Below are 14,533 nucleotides of genomic sequence, written 5' to 3'. Positions count from 1 at the left end.
CCATCCCGGTGGGGTGGAGGACTACGCGCCCGGCTTCGTGCCATCTCGCTTCTGCCCTCCGCCTGACCCACTCGGGGAGGTGAGTGTGGTGTCATGCCGGCCCGCAGGGCAGTTCATAGAGCTCGCGTTCCCGCTGCCGGTCGGGGCACACTTTCTCCTGTAGCCCAAGTCCCCGCGAACGTCTCTCCTCCCGATTGCTACAGCGCTTCCACAGTTTACCGCTTGGGGGAGGTATGCGTATTGTGATCAAGGGGACGGAGAGGACAGCTTTCTAGTCAGGAATATTAAAGAAACTCGCATCCAGTTCCCTGAAGCCAAAATTGAAATTGTGTCTTGAAAAACAGTTTTTGTGCCCACTCGTGCTTCTTAACGTGACTCCTGGTTGGAGAATTTGCAGAACCATCTGGCTCCAGGTTTTAAACTATTTACAGAACAGACCTATAAAATAATAAATTACCCTCTGCCTATTATTTTATTTCCTTTTTACGCTCCCTAAACGTTCTTTTCATTTTTCGGCTCCTGAAAGCGAGGCGTGGGTTACATTTCTGTGGGTGCACCAATTGCCATGAATGCTGCCACTTAAAACTTCTGTCATTGGCAGTCTGGTCTCCAAGCCACTGTCCCAAGCCAGCATGACTCCAGCTGCCTGGAATTCCATTCATCTCTTCGGGCTGGGATGTCAGCAGCCACCCTTCCACGCTGTGGTCCCAGCACTATCAGGCTGGCCCTGAGACACAGGGGCAGGTAGTAGCTTCACCTAATAAGGAGCTCAGCCACAGGCTGGGGAAAGCCCTGGGGTTCACCTCCCTTCCTAGCGCTCACACCTGGCAGGACTCCTAATTGCTGGAAACACCCACGAATTTACATTCATCAAACAGCAATTTCACTTTTCTTGTGTGGGAGTGTTGTGTGACAAGGTGCATGTGTGTGTGGATTGTGGAGTGAGTTTTTTCCAGTTACTCAATATACATCAAGTGGCTTTAGAAGATGACAAGTATGTTCCTAAGACACATGTTTGTTTGTTGCTTAAGTAATAACTAAACCTGACAGTCAGATAGATTTCACATGTTGAGAGACAGGACTAAAAGTCTCTATCAGATGATTAGTCATATGAGATTCCTGTCGTGGAAGTCATAAGTAATGATTCATCCAAACAGATCTGAAGATTCCAGAGTCAGCAGCCGTACACGTCCCTCCCCTTCCTTCTCTTGCCTAGCATTCTGTTCGCGCCTTGAAAAGTGATTTTTTTTTTGGGGGGTCACTTACTACTAATTCTTCATGATACTAGGTACTTAGGAACAGCTTTCCGAGGAATGGCTAGCTGATGGCCCCCTGCTCCTCTGGCACACTTGCTAATTTTATACAGGTCAGCTGAGGGCTTGAGGTCCACAAAAGCAGGGTACATCTCTCCGTTTAGAAAAAGCTCATGTCCCCTAGGCTTAGCCACAGGGATGGAGTAGAAGCTCACTGCAGTGTCCCTCCTGGCTACATGCTTCCTTGATTAAGGGCCTATAGGAATGCATCTGGGGTTTTCTTGGACCTTAGCTTCTTTCAACAAGTCGAGAAGAATTTTAATCTTCTACATGCTTTACAAATAGGAAGGTGACCTGTATGGTGGCAGGAAGAGCTATGTTGTCAGAGAAAGCTGACAAAGGTACGGGAGTTATTTATCTCAAACCTAAAGGCCTTCCCCAAATCACAGGTCTCCAGTTGTGTTGGAAAAGAAGGATCACAGTTTACAGGAGTCTGGGCAGCTGTGTGGGTGTCTGACCAACATTGCTGCTGGTCAATGTGTGCTGAAAATATTCCCCAGAAACCTAAATACCTCTGGGAAGCTTTGAGAGAAGCAGGAATGGGAAAAGGGGAACGAAAACCTATACCTTTAATACAGGGGCTATCATCCTCTTGTGTGTATGTATCCTTAACCTACTATGTATCCTTAGCCTACAAGTGCTGGGACTTCAGGCCAATAATCTGATACAGACCCAAGTGATGGGCCTTCCAGGGAGAGGATCCAGTTCTCTCCTTGCCAAGTTGCCATCTTTGAGGATTACTTATTTAAAATAAAATTGTAAGGCATATGACATTTCACTGTAGGATTTCCTTTTTCCAAGTTTCCCTAATTGGATATGGGATTGACCTAAGAACATTGCCAATAAATAGAAGGAAAGGACCGCCAGTAACAGCTACTTTAAAAATTGCAATTAAGGAGAGCAAGATAACTGAGAAAAAAATTTTGTTTATCTAGCAAAGAACAGCAAGGTGGGCTATGATTTTATGTAAGGATTTTAAAACATGTTGGAAATGTTCAGCAGTGGAAAATTTCATAGAAGTGAGCAGCAACCAAAACTCTTTGTATTCTAGAACAGACCCAAATCACAGCATCTCTAAAATGAAGACATCATAAATTCATTCCCTCTGACTATTTTCCCTACATCATGGTTCATGGTTGTTTTAGTTCAGCTGCCTCCATGGTCAGAGCCAGAGAAAAGGTACCAACAGATTTTTCTTATCCTTCAATCGAACACCAGCTCCAGCTCTCCTTCCTTCATGAGATGTTCTCCGGTGGCTTTATGTTGCATTGCTTCTTCTTTCTGTGAAATTTTGAAGCATACGTTATCTCTGCCACAAAGCCCATCACCTTCCATTCTTCATTGTTTAGTTTTTAAAAATCAATTTTATTTTCATATGTGTAAGGACTAGATTGTAAAGATCCAAAGGCTCGGGCTTGAGAAGAGCTCTAATATTTGAATTTCCAAAGTGATTTATGCTCAAATCAATTTATGGCACAGAAGGACTGGAATGAACTACTCACCATTTCCCTAACCAGCGATACCATTTCATACAGTTACGCTTAGTTCTTGGGGTGGATAAGGTGATTGACTCCCAAACATTGTCCTCCTTCCTGCAGAATTGAAGCATATACTCGACGAATTGATCTCCGTGGGAAGGGGTAGAACTATTAGTTTAAGGGTAACTACCTTCTCTACCACCACCTCCCACTTCCCAGCTAGTGACTGATTTGGGAATTATCATCGCCCAATTCTGGCCAATGAGAGGTGTGCTGAAGGCTTCGGGGAAATGTTCTCTCTTGCTTTAAAGAAAGAGCCATGTGAAACCAGGCTTTCTCTGTCTTCCACATTTTCATTTGGACATGAACAAGAATGCTGTTTAGGTCTTTGATCCATTTTTGAGTTAATTTTGGTACATGGTGACAGATCTCAATCTAGTTTCATTCTTTTGCACGTGGCTTTCCAATTCTCCCAGGACCATTTATTGAAGAGGCTGTCTTTTTTTCACGGCATGTTTTTGGATTTTATGAATTTGACTTCAAAGGCAAGGGAAGTAAAAACTAAAATAAGTGAGTGGGACTATATCAAACTAAAAAGCTTCTGTACAACTAAAGAAACCATTGACAAAATAAAGAGACAACCAACCGAATGGGAGAAGATTTTTTGCAAGCATTGCCTCCGATAAGGGGCTAATATCCAAAATATATAAGGGATTCATACAACTCTACAACAAAAAACAATCCATTTAAAAAATGGGCAGAGGACCTGAATAGACATTTCTCTAAAGAGGACATACAGATGGCCAATAGACATATGAAAAAATGCTCAACATCACTAATCATCAGAGAAATGCAAATAAAAACCACGATGAGATATCACCTCACACGAGTTAGAATGGCTATCATCAACAAGACAAATAATAACAAGAGTTGGAGAGACTGTTGAGAAAAAGGAACCCTCATACACTTTTGGTGGGAATGCAGATTTGGGCAGCTGCTATGGAAGGCAGGGTGGAGGTTCCTCAAAAAAATTAAGAATAGAATTACCATATGACCCAACAATCTCTCTCCTGGGTGTCTACCCCCAAAAACTGAAAACATTTATCCATAAAGATATATGTGCTCCAATGTTCGTTGCAGCTTTATTTACGGTGGCCAAGACATGGAAAAAACCAAAGTGTCCTTTGATAGATGATTGGATAAAGAAGTATATGGTTATACATACACAATGGAATACTATTCTGCCATAAGAAAAGACGAAATACTGCCATTTGTGACAACATGGATGGATCTTGAGATTATTATGCTAAGTGAAATAAGTCAGACAGAAAAAGTCAAGAACCATATGATTTCCCTGATATGTAGTATATAAAACTGAAAACAACAAAGGAATAAGACAAACAAATGAAGAAACAAAAACTCATAGACACAGAATAGTTTAGTGGTTACCAGAGGGTAAGCTGGGAGGGGGGTGGTAGATGAGGGTAAAAGGGATCAAATATATGGTGATGGAAGGAGAACTGACTCTGGGTGGTGAACGCACAACATGACATATAGACGATGTAGTACAGAATTGTACACTTGAAACCTCTGTAAATTTACTAATAATTGTCATCCAATAAACTTTAGTAAAAAAAAAAGAAAAATGCTGGGAAGTGCTGTTTGGTGCTGTTGGCCACTAGGGGAGCCAAATGAAGCATGTGACTAATGGGGAAGGAAGAGCAGAGAGATGAAATGCAAAAAAACCTGCACGTTAGACCACATTTTTGAGCTAACGCTAAAGGTCATTGTACCTCTGGGTTTCTTTGCATATATGCATATTATTTAAGCCAATTCGTTGTATTATGTTATTAGATCTACACACATCGCACATCATGATGCTGTTTTTCCTCTATCTGCATAGCCTTTTCACTCATACTTTGCTTGAACCCGTTCTAATTTCTTAAGGATAAGATAAATAAGAGTAGGTCATAGGATAAAAATGTTTTACATACTCTTCACTTATATATTAAAGTGCTTTCCAGAAAAGTTGCATCCTTCTTTCTCCTCCCCATCTGTTTGCCAGCAGGCTACTCTCATCTCAAACTATTCACTGCTGACTGGTGAGAGTGAGCATTTCTTCTGAATTTACTGTGTCTTTGTATCCCTCTTTTGGGGAACTTTGAAGTATAGTCCAGGGGGTGCACAAAGGAAAGAATATCTAGGATGAGCTGATCTTGGGTGAAGCATATGGGAAATTGACCTGCTAGGAAATCAAGGATATGGGAGCAAAAAGATGGGAAAAAGAGATGGTGAGATATCAACCTGGGCCTAGAGATGGAAGCAGAAATTAGCAAGAAAAGGAAGTGAGGACATGGAGAACAGCTTCTTATTATGTGATAATGATAAACCCCAATGCTGTCTTTGATAAAAGACCTGTTAGTGCTCTGGATAAGGGGGAAGAGTTGCTCAGGGTTGAGGCTGGAAAGCCCCGTATTTGGGAGCAGACTCTCTGACTCTCCTTTCATCACTCTTCTCTCTATTCAACTTCTTTTTTTTCAGCTTTATTGAGGTATAATTGACAAATAAAGCTGTAAGATATTTCAAGTATACAACGTGATGAGTTGATATATGTATACATTGAGAAAGCATCCTCACTATTGAGTTAATTAGTTAATAAATACATCCTTCACCTCAGGTAGTTACTTTTTTCTTTTTTTGGTAAGAACATTTTCGTTCTACTGTCTTAGAAAATTTCAATTATACAACATAGTATTATCAACTAAAGTCACTATGTTTTACATTAGATCCTCAGACCTTATTCTTTATTCAACTGTGATGATTGGTCATCTTGATGCCCTTCTGGGGCATTATTAGAATGGGCTGGTTTAGGTCCCAGTGTGGAAACTTTCTTTTCAAATGTTTGTCATCTCACAAAAAGGCCGTACATTTTAAGGCAGCCTTATAAACAAAAGGTGGGGGTTGGGAAATCATACATGTGACTTAATTTGATGAGTCTGAATCATATCCCATGTCTCCCAGTTTCTTCTCTTTCACCAGTGCTTTAAATCTCTCCAAAAACAAAATCATGTAAAATTTTAAGCCAGAAATAGCCATCTGGTCCATCCACTCAGTTAATTGATGAAGTTGATTCATAGAGGTGAAGTGACTTGAAAGAGATTCTAGAGCTTGTCCGTGGTGGGAGTCCAGAAAACAATTCAGGTCCCCTGACCTCCAGCTCTAAGTCCTTCCGTTTATATCCCTCACCTCTTCGAGATTCATTTCATATGCTTTAGAAGATGTTTCAGTATTAAAATCGGCAGAAATGCTTTCCAGTTTGCCAGTTAAGAGCAAAATATGTGCCCAAGGTAAGAAGATAGGGAGAGGTGGGAGACTCAGGAGGTGAAGCAAAGAGGGAGGGAGGAAAGACAGCAGAAGAGACCGACAGTGGCTTGTTAACTGTCAGTCTCTTCTGCTGTGTTTCCTCCCTCCCTCTTGTTAAGGCCAGCCTGTGGTACCCCCTCTACTCCCCCTCAGACAAACAGAAACTCATAGACACAGACAATAGTTTAGTGGTTACCAGAGGGTAAGGGAGGTGGGGGGTGGGGGGTGGGGGGTGAAGGTAAGGGGGATCAAATATATGGTGATGGAAGGAGAACTAACTCTGGGTGATGACCACACAATGGGATTTATAGATGATGTAATACAGAATTGTACACCTGAAATCTATGTAATTTTACTAACAATTGTCACCCCAATAAATTTAATTAAAAAAAAAAAAAAATCCCGACTCTCCCAGTGCCCTGATTCTCTTGGGAGTTTACTCAAACAGTACTGCTGTTCCCGAAAGGGGTGGGGCATTTTGCCTGGAGGTTGGGATTGTCAGTTGCTTTAGAAGCGCACTCACTTCGGATTTATCCAGCCGAGGACGTGATGCAGAATCACTTTGATTATTAAGCAGGTTGTATGGAACCAGAGGCAATCTGGCCTCCCAGATTCCTAGGAATTGTGAAATAATATTTCGGCCCAGCACAGACCGATTCCTTTTTAGAGTGAGATATTTGATGGTTCTGCCCGCAACTGAAGGGCCCGGGGAGCAGTTGCGTTATGTACAAGAGCCACACAGATGTTTAAAGGGCTGAAAAAAAGTACAGAGCAGTTAGTACGTGCAGAAGAGAAGAATGTGCCTTGATTCTGTACCTTTTCTTGTGATTGAGATTGTGAAGGTGTCGATCGTGTTATTTTTACAAAGGATGTAGAACAATAGCAGTGTCTTCGGAAATGGTGAAAGATTTCCTAAAAGTGAGGATTGTAACACTTGGGAATGTGACTGAGATAGACTATGAAATGTTTTCTGGATGGCTTAACAATAATATGGATTAGCTAGTTAATCTGGGATCAAGGGACTTCCAGAGGCCCCCGTCACCAAGGAAGTCTATCCGTCTGCACATCTATGCATCAGTGGAGATTCCAGGACATCTGGGAGGGACTTTGCTTCTGATGAAGATTAAATACATTTCTCCTAAGAATTTAACTTCCTGGGGCTCAACATGCTACTTCAAACCACCCATTCATAAATGATAATTTTTCAAATTTTCTGAACTATCTTCACATGTGCAGTCCAGATTAAGTCATATTTCCAAGCAAACATAAAGAAAACCCCAAATAGTGTGTGAAGAAGGTCGAATGTGACATGGAGATTGGCATCCAATTTGAGTCTGGATGAAAGACTCACATGCCACTTGGGAATGGGGACAGCAACCAAATGGCTGGGTTACTGGTATTTGTCTTAAGTGATATCAATCTCTTGGGAGGTTCTTTTTTCCCTTTTCCCTTTTTTAATAGTAAGATCATGACGACTTGCATTTTGCAGAATGGAGCCAAGAGAATTGTCATTCTTTCTAATTTAAGAAGATGAGTGTATAGTCTAACGAAAGCTTGTAATTTTATTATGACACCAAAGATAAATACTGCTGCTTCCCAGGGAAGAGGTGTAACACAGAGGAAAGTTTTTCTTTTTTCTTTCTTCCCCTTTTCTTCTTTATTTGTTTCCATCCCCTTCCTTTTTACTCCTTTACTTTATCTCCTTTTCTTCCTTTTCCTCGCCTCTTCCTTTTCCCTTCCCTCCTCCTTCTCTTCCTCCCCCTCCTTCATTTCCTTCTTTTTTTCTTCCCCTTCTCCTTTTATTTCTCCTTCTCCCCAAGACTATAGTAAGGGTGAACTGCAGTAACTCATGTAAACAGTTAGCTCATCATTATTCAATGACCTGGAGTCCCCTTGCTTACGTTTAAAATCCCGACTTCCCTCAGGACTCTAGCCACTCCTTCCACCCTCTTTGCCTGAAGACTTGAAGGCAGAAGGCGTCTGTGTGACTTCACCCTTCCTGTTTCCCTTGTCGGTCTGTCCATCCTTCCCTAAGGCATGGTGCTTGGCGTCTTGAGCCTCATGGCCTTGTTGAAGTTTGTATATTGGGAGTTGGGTTCCATGGGAGAGGGTGTCAGAGGAGGGCAGAGGTGGATTTACCAACGAGCTCACGGAACTTAAGTTTCAAGACCCCTCATGTGCCTGGGCTCCTTCCAAGTACCGAGAGGGACCCTAGTGATGTGTTCATATGGTCATTTATTTGGTAACATTTACAAAAGTAAGATACTTTAGCCACAACTGTTTAAGTCCACTGGCTTTTCCATTCTAGCTTGCCTGAATTAATCACACTTCTCATGTTGGAGAGTTAGAGTCACTATAGGTATTTTTTTCTATAGGATCTGACTAAGGGGACATAGCAGAAAGATATATTTATATGGTTTGTGTCACTTCTACATACAGTGGAGTAATTGTTAGCATCCTTGCATTGGAATGGCTCCCATGACTATTTCTATTGCCTACTTGGTGGCCTAACATGAAAGTGTTGGGTTAGGGGTTGTATCATAAGATACGTGTCCTATGGTGTCTGACACTGGATGCATGTGTTTAATGGAGGAGGAACAAAGATTGCAATGTATGGAGTCAGAGGGTATATAGAAGTGTATCATACAAATATGTAGGGTTTTTAAAAAAATTTTATTTTATGATGTTTATGGTATTCATTGAAGTATCTTTTTTTTTTTAGTTTGTTTTGTGATGCTCATTTTCAATAAACATTCATTTTGGCCTAATTTTGAATTCAGAATTTTGTATTTTATTTCTTAAATAAGACTGCGTACATTTCTTAAATAAGACCATATACTATGAACTATATATATCTCATGCTCACCTAACTTGAATTCCCCCCTGAAGGAGGGGTGTAAGAGGGAGAATGTAGAAGAAGGGAGCTTGGGGAGCACTACCCAAATGGTAACAGAGATGCCCAGTGTCAGGGCGCACCGGATTTTGTCTTTTTGTGCCTGTGCTTATGTGTATGTGTAGTAGTCATTCTTAAATGAATCATATCAGGAACACTGTAGACACTGATGGTTCTGCAGATGTCGGAGAATAAATTAAGCCAGAGCAGGGCTAGGAAAGTGTAACTTAGCTGTGCTAATTAGTTTACTACTTTACATGAATTGCTTACCACCTGATTCCTATATAGCATAATAATTACCTACACCAATTAATGTTTCAGATTAACTTGTTTACATTTTATTTGATTGCAACCTCACACATTTGCTACGTGCAATAATCTTGCAAAGTTTGAAGAATGAGCTCCAACAACTAAAGCTTTAATTGGTCCAAGATTTCAGTAGCTCAAATCACAGTGTATGTGTATGTCAACATCCTGCTCTGAAATTCTCCCCAGTATTAAAAATAAATGGACCCCACACCTTTAGTGGTTAGAGTTGAGAGTTACCTTTCAGCTAATTACCTCTCTTTTAGCAATTTGGAAGATGTGGTGGGTTACATGTGCTTTGTGGGATAGGTCATTGTTTATCTTCTATATGCCAGATTTTTTTTCTGTTTATAAATGTAAATTGCCCTTAATGTAGTCTTTATTATTTAAATGTATACAATGAGTATTTTCTTTTTATGTTTTTTCCTTAAATGCATGCTCTGAAAATTTCATTTATTATGTATCATTTATTATGTGCCAGAGACCTGATATATATCCACTAGGCCCATAAGGGAGAGGGACCCACAAACACGCAATGCTGATAATGAGGGTTGAGCTATGAGGATAAGCATGGATGTGTGGAGTCCTGAGAGGGGGCCTATCCTGGCCTGGTTGTGTGTGGGGGTTTGGCGGTGGAGAGATCACAGGTTTTCTTGAAGAGAGGTTGTCTGAGCTGAGGTTTGAAAGACTGTTCAGAAAGGCTTGGATCTTTGGGTACAGAAGAAAGACTAATTAATGTGTTAACATTCACAGCCATCATTTTTGCTTCCACTAAGCTCTTGCAGGATTTGGGAAGAGGATCTGACCAGTCACAAGAGCCTCAGAGAGGAACATCTGTGTTTTTGATTGTCCCGAGTATATTTTGGAAGGATTTTTCTTTCACCTCCGTCTTGTCTTCTCTTGCCTTCTGTGTTAAGGTAACACTGCAGTGCCAGGAAAGCAATTAACCAAAGCCAGTAATTAGCTTTCTCCTTGGATGGGCATAATGAATTCAGATTTCTTGGCTGATGAAATTTACTGTGGATTGTTCCGCATGATAGCTCTTTTGTTGGCAGTTTTGCCAGCAACGCAGATGCCACTTTTCCTGAGCTTTAATAAGTCCAAAATCTCAGAAGCTCAAATCATAGTATCTTCAATTTGTATGTGTATCAATATTCTGCTTGTAAATGCTTCAGGCTCCTTCCTGTATATGTCTCTTAGCACAGTGCCTTGAACCTGGTAGGTACACAGTCAACTTTTATGAATGACAGAGTGGATGAAAGAATGAATGAATGTCCAAGGTAAGCTTTAATAGCACCATGAGTAAACCTCAAAGTATGCGGTAGTATGGGAAATAGTTAAACTATTTTCTTTTTTATCTTAATATGTTTAATTATGCTGAATTTCCCTTCTTCCCCCTTTCCCCACAAAAAACAATACCCACTCACAAAAACACTGTAAATTCCAAAGAGAGGGGGCTTAGGAAATAGTTCTTAGTCTATTTTTAAGCTCATAGGAGTTTTAAGACTAATTCTCTGTGAAAATACATCTAATTCAAAAAACATGCTTTGTTGAGGTCCAAGGACAACATGTATTTTCTTTGAACAGTTTAGGTTTAAAATACACACACACACACACACACACACACACACACACTCAAAGTAAAAAAACCTCTCTGATGACAGTTATGGCTGAATGGCGAATACCAAAGAGGGAATTCCTCCAGATGACATCCATAAAAACTAGCAGTGTTCCTTCTGGCTAGCCTGGCCTATTTAGGGAAGACGTATGAGCCAGGTTCAGGCACAAGGGTCTTGTCCCCTTTTCGGTCCTCCAACCAGGGAAGCTTCTGCTGCCCCCTCACAGATGCTGATCTATGGCCTAGATGAGCTGTTTTCTGAAACAGAGACAGAACAGAGCAAGACATGCCCAGATGACCCTGTAGTGAATCACTGCCGAGGCTGGGGGATCCATGCCAAGGGGAAAGGTCACACAGGTAGCACACCTCGGCTCTGTTTTGTCTCTAAAGCCCCAGCTGTGTTTCCTCTTCTTATAGCTCTCTCTACCAGCTTGGGGTATGGATCTAAACAGAAACAGGAAATTGTTCTGTCCTAAATCACAGCCGGAACACCTAAGAAAACCTATTGTATTAATCTTCCAGACTGACATTGATAGGTGTAGAAGTTAAATATAAATGAAAATAATCTTTAGGCTCTGAGAATTATGGGATGAATTATAGGAGTGACTTTAAAACGTCCTCTTGGCAATAGGGATGAAAACAGGTGTGACCCTGAGCAATCGTTTCTTTCTAGGACTCTTTTTCTTCATCTGCATTAGATGATTGTGACAGTCCTTTCTTGTTCTGACATGATGGGACTTTCTAATTCCTCCCCTCTCTGCTTTAGGTCTAATACATCTAAACACAGGCAGGTCAACTGGTCAACCTGTGTTTTACTTGTGTGAGCGAGGAGATCACTATACTCTGTATGTTTTCTAAAAATACTATATGCTACATCCATTGTACTATATGAGTATATGCTTTCTGGAAATCCAAGAATTGCTAACTGTATCAGTCAAATGACTACAAAGAAACAAATTCTGGCAGTTTAAGCAGGAAATAAATTTATTATAAAAATTATCTTTGAGGTAATTCACCGACTCTCTGGAAAGCAGAGAACCAGTTGAAATAATGAAATATGGCCAAATGCCACACCAGGTTGCTCTGGTAAGGATACTCACTGCTCAGCGTATGGGTAGCTGGAACATTTGTTGTAGTCGCTGAGTATTGAGGCATAACTAACCTTGGAGTGTATACTCTCTGTTGAGGTAATTGGCTGCCTGTAGAGTTGAGGCTGGCATACACTTAATGTAACACTGTGCATGCTGAAATACAGAGAGGATTACAGTCATTGTTAAAAAAAAAAAAAAAAAAAAGCCCAATTACATGGTCCTAAGGATAAAAGCCAGGGACTTACTTCTATAACCTCCCTTGCTACTAGGCTCTGTCAATTGGTTTCCCTTGCACCTGACTGATTGTAAAGCTAGTGATATAAAGAAGCAGGTAAGACCTCATTCATTAGCGTAGTAAAAATCAGAAATGAGGTTTCACTGTGAAAATGAGTGACTTTTGAATTAGCAAGATGAACATTAGACATGAAATACCATTTTGATAAAATCAATATTTAGGATATTATTGTGAGCTGAATTGTATCCTCCCAAAATTCGTGCATTGACTCAGTATCTCAGAATGTGGCTGTATTTGGAGATAGAGCCTTGGAAGACATGATTAAGTTCAAATGAGATCATCAGGGTGGCCCTGATCCAACATGACTGGTGTCCTTACAAGAAGAGGAAATTTGAACACACAGCAAGAGACCAGGGAAGTACGTGCACAGAGGAAAGACCTTGTGAGGACACAGCGAGAAGGTGTCTGTCTACATGCCAAGGAGGGAGGCCTCAGGAAGAATCAAACCTGCTGACACTTGGATCTTGGACTGTTAGCCTCTAGAACTGTGAGAAAATAAATTTCTGTTGTTTAAGTGTCCAAGTCTGTGGTATTTTTTATGGCATCCCTGGCAAACGAATACAGATATGTAGACTGGCTAAAATATTAGAGCCATTCCATGAAGAGGGCATAAGAGTCCCATGAAGGCTGCAGCCTTTTGCTTAGGGATAGTGCCCGACTGGATCCCTAAATGATCCTGTGTCCAGCCACTTAGTGGAATGATTTCTAGTTGTCTGATGTGGATGGACTAGGAGGCATTCAGAAGCCTGCCTCTGGAATGTTGTCATGTTTGCCTTGAAGGAATATTTCAGTCAAGGTGGTGGAAAGAGCATCTAAAAAGGGAGAAAACTGAGCTTACCAAACCTGTTGTATGAGCTATTAATAAAAATTTACCTAATAAATGTCTGTATGTGGAACAGGATTTGGTCCAAGACTTGATTTCCTTCTGATTGGTGGAGAGATGATGGGGAGGTTGCTACACTTCACTCGCCTCAGCCCTGACCACACTGGCTTGGGCCGGTTTACTGCGGTGTTCACAGGCGGTGAGCGTCCCTTCCAATGACAAGCCTCTACCCTAGTGATCAGACAGGGAAATGCGCTCCATGACAGGTGCAAGGCCTGAGTTTCCTGGGACCCAAACCTTGGCCTTCCCTTCACCTTAATTTGAAATAAGGTTGTCTTTTCAAATGCACTTATGTTTTTCTCTCCTTTAGAATAGATTCCCAAAATACTTGCCGCAAAACATTTCTCAAAAACAGGGTTCTGTGATTAAATACATTTAGGAAACAGTCAAATGCATACTTAAGATTGCATTGGAGATTCAGAATGCATATTAGCATCATGTTAAAGATATAGAGAAGTCTATAGTAAAGACACTTGTTTCAATTTATTAATCCAGCATTACCCACAGGACCACAGATCCATTTTTCCCATTCAGAACACGTGTTCATATCCCAAGCAACTGTTGTTCCATGGAACACACTATCTAAAGTGCAGTTTTTGATAGTGTGATTAGATTTGTTTCTTTTTTCTTTGCATAGTAGAGAATATCTTTCACTATTCACATATGCAGGCAAATTGAGGCAGGGTATAGTTTTAGATCTATGGTGAACCAAATAATTGATGGAATTAAACATATACCATTTCCAAAGACTCAGTGGATTATTTTTTGAGAGGCCAAGACTTTGCTTGGGAGCAATAAAGTGTTTGATGTATTGGAACCTGGGCAGACATGCCTGCAGAACATGCTGGAAAGGCTTTTCTGGGTCCTGTTGGTTGTGACATTTAAATGGCAATCCTATGCTCTATGTTCTCAATTCCATCCTTTAAATGTTGGAATTTAAGTGCTTATTCTTTTCAATACTCATCATTACCTCAAGTTCAACTAAAATGAAACAAAAAGGTATAAAATTAAAAGGACAAAACCAGACATTTCTGGATACAGGTCAAAACTACAATGAAGGAAACTCTCTGGAAGTTAATATTATCCAAGATGGGGTACTTGTTCAATATTAGTAAAATTCTGGGCTGGCAAAGGGTAGTTGGATTTGAAGTGAGGAATATGATCCAAGGGAGAACAGATAAAGAATAGCCCCTTCTAGACAATACTGTTGCTAAGTCTAATGCAACCACAGAGCAGAGGCTCTGCGCTTTAGATTGGTATGGTAGTTTGTTAGTGCTGTCCACCCATATTTTC

Source organism: Rhinolophus sinicus, chromosome 3, assembly GCF_057876585.1.
Source record: "Rhinolophus sinicus isolate RSI-liver-muscle chromosome 3, RSI-T2T, whole genome shotgun sequence".
Taxonomy (NCBI): domain Eukaryota; kingdom Metazoa; phylum Chordata; class Mammalia; order Chiroptera; family Rhinolophidae; genus Rhinolophus; species Rhinolophus sinicus.
This window is presented reverse-complemented; position numbering follows the sequence as displayed.